The sequence below is a fragment of the Thermobia domestica genome, chromosome 18 (genome assembly GCF_964235325.1).
Source record: "Thermobia domestica chromosome 18, izTheDome1.hap1.1, whole genome shotgun sequence".
In the NCBI taxonomy this organism is placed as follows: Eukaryota; Metazoa; Arthropoda; class Insecta; order Zygentoma; family Lepismatidae; genus Thermobia; species Thermobia domestica.
This window is the reverse complement of record NC_137471.1, coordinates 141,726,082-141,734,546: the sequence shown is the minus strand read 5'-3', so window position 1 is coordinate 141,734,546 and position 8,465 is coordinate 141,726,082.

The following is an 8,465-nucleotide window of genomic DNA, read 5'->3' as shown; positions in this document are numbered from 1 at the left end:
GTGCTGACAACATAGCTTCGGTTGTCACTTACACCGATAGACCTACAAGAGCCTATACAGTTACAATATACGTTGTGCCACAGTAGCGCTACAGGCGGAATGTGCACGAACTACAAATGAATATGTTTCTTACCAGTATTAGTCATTGTTACACCCACTCTATATTTTAGAAATGCTATTTGACCTTGACAAGCAGAAGTACTAGGCGCTGCCAGCTCACAACCATAAACTGATTATGTACACTCATGTCCAAAATAATTGTCGCATATCTATAACTGTCTTCTTGTAACAATATAATTTGATAATGATTTTGCAGGGTACTTTTAATACTGGTACTATGTGTATAATCGGAAAATGCATTTGTGGTAAATTTCATACGAAAAGTATTATAAATGTGAAAATTAGAATGAGTAAAACAAAATGATGCTAAATGGACAAGAAAGTTTTGTTTTCGTTTCATTGTTCTTATTTACTGCTCTTTTGACATGAAATTTGCGACATACATGCCTTTGCCGATTATACACATACTAACATATAAGAAATACCGGGCGAGTTCACTATCAAATCATATTCCTACAACAATATATTTATAGACATGCGACAATAATTTTGGACATGAGTGTACGTAGTACGCTTTTAGGTCTTCGAATGACTCTGAGCGCGAAGAACAAGAGTGACGATCGGACGACCGCATACAGAACAGCCAGAAGCACCTGGTTGCAACAATAAATGTAAATTACAAATATAGGGCCTTTGAAACGCAGTCAAGATGTACATATACGTATAGTACATATATAGGTATATATATGTACTGTGTATGTGTGTGCTTCTCGGGGGGCCTGATGTAAAACAGTGCTTCCCCAACGTTTTTGGACTGGCAGTTCACTTTAAGGTAATTTGAAGTTGAACATTGTTGCAGGAGTTTACTGGTGCACTCTGTCTCCAATCTGTGTTTAACTTATTATTAAAGGCTTCGTGGTAAAATGTCTCTTACAAAAGGTAGGTTTATAGGGCTTGTAAATGGCCTAATATTTATTTTTAATTACTACAATTCCGATTGGGAAAGCCTGTGTAACGATCGATCAACTATCCGAACACTAAAAAACATGAGTGGAGGCATAGTGGTTCAGTGGTAGAACACTTCCCTCTGATGTCTGGAGTTCTTGGTTCGATCCTGGCCAAGTAAGTTTGTGGTGGACAACATTGTGTCCGTGGGTTTCCTCAGGGCATCCCCGTTTCCTCCCACATTCTCATGTAACCAATTCTTTCGTCATCATTCACTTGCCTTAATCATGTCTCCCTTAGCCCAACGGACATAATCGTGGAACGTTAACTACATTGATTATCGGTTAAAATATTAGTATGGAAAGCCAGAGAACTAGCTTCACCTGCGGTCCAATCGGATATTTTCACTTTTCCAATTTCACTCTAAGATAGGCCGCATATTGACAAGAGGAGGGCCTGCCAAGCCGAAGTGGAGGGGGACAGAAAAGGATGTGAAGAGAGAAGCCTAACTGCATGATTTTATCTTAGTCATAAAGTTCGTGAGACCTTTGTCTAGGAGTGCTAGAGTGAATGAATCTTAGTTGCATTGGTCACAATACTGAACTGTGGCTTGACTGTCCTCTCGTCTAATCAATATAAGGCTGGTCTAAGGCTTGGTCATTATATTCCTCGACACTCCGTGGAGAAGTTTTCGTGTTCTTTCAACAACTCATCTGAAGCTATTTAGCAGTAATTTTTCCCTTACCACATATCTTTTATTAATTAATCCATACGGTCAGTAGCGTACCCAGGAATTTATTTCGGGGGGGGTTCAAACTAAATATGAAGCTATTTTATATTAAAATTGCTAAAATTGCCCCTAAAATTAGGCAAAATTTTTAAAAAGTCGAAATTTCGGGGGGGGGGGTCCGGACCCCCGTGTCCCCCCCCTTCCGTACGTCCCTGCATACGGTTTCGGTAGTTCCTAACACCTCCATCAATATAACTAGATCACTTACAGTGAAATTCCTTTGACTTCTTCTTTTGTCATTTTCAGGCCCTAATTTATATATTGTGCGCCCCTGTGCTCTAACTAATTTGCCGCCCCCAAAAACAACCAATATTAGAGTTGAATTCACAGTTTTTGAGATCGCTGAGATGAATAGTGAAGGTTTTAATCCAATTCTACTTCAAGGTCATACTCTACTCCTCAGGGAAGGAGAGGGGGGAGATTTTAAAAGTAATTGAAAACGAAATATATTAGTGTTGAATTCCTAGTTTTCGAGGTCTCTGAGTTTAACGGTATCAGTTTTCATGATGTTGAATTTCACCCTCACCCCTTAAGGTTGGGGTGTTAAGGATGACTAAAAATAATCAGACAAGCTAGCTAATAGGTAACTACTGTAATTAGAGCGAATTAAACACATGAATATATTTTCTCCCACTTGCGCGGGACTCTGAGTGTTGCTAGTTTTAAATATTACTTTACTGTGAATCTTAAAAAAAAGAAATTCAAAATTTTACCGTCCCCTAAATTCTCCCGCTCTGTGCTCGAGCACAGAAAGCACTTACCTAAAAACGGGCCTGGCCATCTTGTACATGACACTTTAAGAAGTTAAATTATTTTTCTATAAGTGTCTCCAATTCTATTGAAGAAGGTGGTAGAAACTACGGAAAGTGTATAGATCAATTAAGGAAAATGAAATGAAATCTGTGAGTTTTACGTCCCACGGTTATGCCGGCTAGGCTAAAGGAGACGGTGATTATGAGAAATGGATGAAATAGTGGAATGAAGAAAGTGGGAGGAAACGGGAGAACCCCGAGAAAACCCACGCACACGGTGTTTGTCCACCACAAAGTTCACTTGGCGGGAGCAGGGTTTGAACCCGGGACCCCATGCACCAGAGGTGAACGCTCTACCACTGAGCCACCGCGGCCCTCAGATCAATTAAGGATAAATTAGTAGTATCATATTTATAGTGAATATCAGTGGCGGCCGGTGGATTGTGGTTTCGGGTGTTGCAGTACGAACGATAAGAGACAGAAGATATAAAGTTGACTCATTGACTAATCAGCATAACTTTAGATGCAAATGCTATGTGACATGTTAAATTAAATAAAATTCTGTTTTTGAAAAATAAAAAATGTAGAACATTTTATCCGATTAATCACCTTAATTATTCATTCTCCTCTCTTTGATTGGAGCAAATCTGTCTAATACATGCTGGTTGAACTCTGGTAATCTTATTGTCAGGTCGTTTTCGATGGAAAGCATAACCAATGGTGATAACCTTTCTTGGGACATTCAATTCCTTGAAAGTGTCAATTCTTTCTCATGTGGAAAAAACTTTTCATCTCTTTCTGACGCCATAGGTACAGTTAATATTAATTTCAGAAGCTTTGTAGATTCACTAAATATTTTTTCTAGATTATTGCGAACGATTCATTTTAGCAAACTCAGTCCCTGACAGTGATCCGAATTCCTCTTCAGCGTTGACTGAAGAGAGTTCGTAGCAGAGATTAGTGTTATAAAAAAATGTATATTGAACACACTTTATTTACAGTTTATCCAGGAGAATTTAAAATAAATTGAGAAAATGTATCCGGTGCAAACAACACTACTAGCATAAGATATCCTGTAAATTTAAACTGGATTTTTTTTTTCGAACACTCTCCTGAATTGCCCTTTGCTTGTTTTGTCTAAGTCTTAATTGCAAATTTTTCCTGAGTTGAAAGCTGGTCAATGTTTTTTTGTAAGTTATTTACAGAAGTCATGGTATACAATTCATTCAGAATTTGTAGGTTATTTACAAAATTAAAGCACATACAATAAAATTAAACCTAATAATTAAAAATCAAAACAGTTGATACAAAATAGGTACTGGTATATGAATTCCGAATGTCACATATTCATACATCAACACACACACACATGTGCGTAAAAGAAAAAACTACATTCCAAATCACCCGTCCTGCTTGTTACGCAATGCACGATGAACACAATATACTTCCACATGAGGCGAAACAATGCTTACCAATGTGATATATTTTGGAAAGGAAACCTCGAAACCCGCCAGATGAAGGATCAGCATGTAACAGAAGCCAAAACATCAAAGAACATCAAAACAAACAGCACTGCCAGTTCTACACTCAGAAATGTTAACTGGGAGGGGTCCAAAGTATTTGAGGGAGGTCCAATACGTCTACATAATATGGAACCTGTTTTATACTGCACTCGAAAAGACGATAAGTAATTCTTACTTACTGTCATCTGTATTTTTAGAAAAAATGATAGAACGATTATTTTTATAAGAAAAGAAGAGTACATGATGAGGCGTAAAATAAAATATTTAGCTTACATCAATCATTTCTCTGTTAAACAAGTATAGTTCGTTAAGAAAGTCTACAAATGTTAGTCAAGTTTCGAAATTTTTGGGAGGTCCGGACCCAGTGGACCTCCCTCGTGGCTACGCCTTTGCTAACTAGTCTCAAATTCAATGTGACGTTCCCCAACATACAGTTTTATGTGGAAATTACCAAGAGTATAAAATATACTTATTTTATAAAAGAAATATGTTTATACTAAAATACTATCCACAGAGGGGGGGGGGAGCGATTCAACATGCTGACTTATTAATATTTTATTCACAAATTACTGTGGAAGAAGCCTTCATTATCAATATAAGCTAAGAATTAACTTGTAAATGCAGGTCTACTTTCATTTGTGTTCTCCTCTACTAGATATTTTCTTTCTTATTTTGTGATTCTGCAATCACTTTTTTTTTGATTGTCATTATATTGATTTGCTTCAGTATGGTCCCGTAATTTAAAAATATGAATGCATAAAAACAAATTCCATTTGTTAAGTGCTAGTGAAAGAAAATTCAGAAATCTTATTTAGCGTGGAAAACCTTCTCGTTCACTGGAAACCGTGCTGTGTTGCAGAAGCACTGCAACGACCAGTCCCTTTAACTTCTGAGATAGGGGAAAGGAGACTTTACATTTGCTCCGATTGCCGCGTTGAAGGAATCTGGTCGTTGTATGCTCGCTGCAACACAATGCAAATTGGAGACGCTGTGACGGATTATTTTTCGCTTTTTAAAACGGATTAACGGAATGGACAGTTACAGAAGTAAAAAATATGTTATTTAAAGTGTATATGTGCAAGTATTAAAAAGTATTTTTTTCTGTTCTTTACTACTATTGATGATATTTTTTTCTTGAAATACTTTGGTCGTTGCGCAACGCTGCAACACTAACATTAGCCGCCACTGGTGAATATTTAATGAAGGAAACATTAATGAGAAATGAAGATTTCAAGATTGGAAGGCAGATCATTAATAAGATCAGGTATGTAAATGATACGGTTATTATAGCTAGACCCGAAGAAGGACTACAGGAGATGATTGACAAAATAGTTGACACTGTAAACTACTGTATATGGAATGGAAATCAACATGAAAAGTCGAAAGCCATGAGAATATCTCATGCAAACTCGCCCCTACGGGTCAGAGTAGAACAGACAACTTGAAGAAATCGATTGTTTCAAGTATTTCGGAAGTGTCTTGACCAAAGACGCTTATTGCACCAAAGGGATCAGGTCAAGAATTACCATAGCCAAAGAAGCATTCAACAAGAAGAGATAACTCTTAATTAGCAGACTTAATATTGGACAAAGAAAGAACTTGATCAGGTGTTGTATATGGAGCAATGGGACTTTATGGTTCAGAAACTTGTATTTCGATATTTTGTATTGGTGCTATTTACAAGCTTGCACATTGACAATATAAACATGAGAATAGAAGTATGTTATCGCATATAGTACGGAATTATGTATAGAAGACAAATCAGCTGATAAGGTGATGCTGAAAAAGGAGTTGTGATGTACAAGACTAACTAGGGAAGTACCAGAAATGATACGCGGGGATCTGCATTGCATTGTTATATATCGTTGGAAAGGTCACACCCAGTACACCTCACATATGAAATATCTCGCTTGAATGGGGCCTGTAGGGAGAGTGGCGACCATTTGAAGATCAGAACAAGGCACGCTCTGAAACGCTAGAAAACGTGCGCAAAATAGGAAGCTATGATGTAATTGTTTTGGGACATGGTATATTTAGGTTTAAAAGGTAGCTGAATACGAATCTAACATCAAATGTTTACAAATCAAAATGCCGGATCCAACATGGCGGACACAAATTACAGAAAAAAAGCTATGGACCTGAAATTGGGTGTATAGAGATATTCGAGGTCGCTATGTATGAATCGGATAACAAAAGTGTAAAATTCAAAATGGTGGATCCAATATGGCGGACAATATGCAAAACACTGCTATGGAAATGAAAGCGGGTAGGTAGAGGTTTCCATGGTCGCGGAGTACGAATCCAATGTTAAATGTGCAAAATGCAATATGACGGACATAAAGTACAATACAGAATGGACGTATATGTATCGAGACAAGCCTGGGCTTCGTCTCAATCTCGTCTCGATTTCGAGAAGTATATCTCGGTCTCGAATTAGAGTCGAGATCGAGACGTCTGGATGTCGGTATCGTTCCTATTCATGAGAGTGGATATTTGTCATACATATGGCTTACAAGCGTACACGATATAATGTGAAACCGAAAAGACAGTTATGGAAGCATAACGATGTTTCAAACTCCAACGCGCACTTTTCACTGTCATTGTTCGGATCTTCAGATGATATCTGCAAATAATTGCAATGTACCTTACAGGCGATATTCAAGCGAGATGCTACAGATGTAAAGTGTATTCGGTGCGACCTTAACGATATATAACACATCTCGATCTCCGCATATCTCTTCGGAGGCGGGAAAGTGAGTTGGTAGTAAAATAATTATTTTAGTGATTTAGATTGCTGGGCTTTCAGTATCTACGGCCATTTAGCCCGTCACATATGAGGGATAACGTCCGTCGGCGAGGCGCTATCCGATGAAATGGAAGGAAGAAAGAACGGAAGAGGGAAGGAAGCGGCCTGGGACCTATATGTTAGGTACCATCCCGACATTTGCCTGGTGTGAATGAGGAAAACCTCATGATTACAATTTGTTCGTATCATAAAACTTTCACGTGCACTACAAAACCTGTCCTCGTTCCGTGCCTCAATTTTGGCATGATTGTATAGCAAAACATGCTCCCTGTTTATTGTAAAATATCATCTGTTTCTACTTGCCCCTTTATGTACCATAGGAATTTTTTACTACATGTGTAAGAATAACACATTTTCGTTCTGTACATATTTTTGGCACTTTTCGTCTGACACATTGGATCCGTCATATTGCATTTTGCACTTTTAACACTGAATTCGTAGTCGGCGAGCGACCACGAAAACCTCTGCCTACCTGCTTTCAGTTCCATAGCAGTGTTCCGCATTTTGTCCGCCATATTGGATCATTTATTTTGAATTTTACACTTTTGGTGTCCGATTCATACATAGCGACCTCGAATACCCAATATGGTATGGCTCTATTTTCCAATTTCATTTTTGTAATTTGTGTCCGCCATGTTTGATCCACCATTTTGATTTGTAAACATTTGGTGCCAGATTCGTATTCAGCTACCTTTTAAACCTATATATACACAACGTCTCTAAACAATTACATCATAGCTTCCTGTTTTTTTTTTTCATGCTATCTGGTTATTTCGGAGCGTGCCTTGTTCTGAACTTAAAATATTTGCCACACCCCGTACAAGCCCCATTCAAGCAAGATATTTCACATGTGAGGTGTACTCGGTGTGATCTTTCTAACGATATATAACACATACAGATCCGCGCGTGCCCCTTCTAGTATTTCCCTAGTAAGACTCTTCTTAAGGTCCTCCTTATGCGTTCTCTTGCATTGTTTACTTAATACAGTGGTGCCCAACCCCACTCATGTCCATGACGCACCCCCCCCCCTCAATTGTCTATCCGTAGGTGTTCTTCCATGAAAAAAAAATCTTTTCGATTAATTTTTACACTCCCTCAAACATATTTATATAGATTTTTAACCCCCCCAAATATTTCAATGACGCAGTTTGCGTCATAGCCCCCCTTGTGGGCACCCCTGCTTAATATGTGGTCAAACATATCTTGAAGATGCGAACTGTGACACATTTTACGTACTGAGTGCCTTAGCATGTTGGAAATGAACTTCTGGAAAACTGATTAAAATTTTGATGTGAAATGACGTGATATTAGGTCGAATTAGATTTGTTTTATATTCGTTTCAGTCACAATGTCAGACGGCTTTCCTGCAACTGAATCAAGCAGTTTTCCATTTCCCTGCAGGTGTTAAAAAAAAATTATATTCATTGTTACTGAAGTAGATGTGAATAAGACTGCTTATGACAGAACTGTATCCTAGTCATTTTTCTGAAAAGAACAAGTAGAATAACATCAAAAATGTATGATGAAACTTGAAGATATGGTTATTCTTCTTACAGACTTTGTTAGAATTACTAAACAGATTATTACGA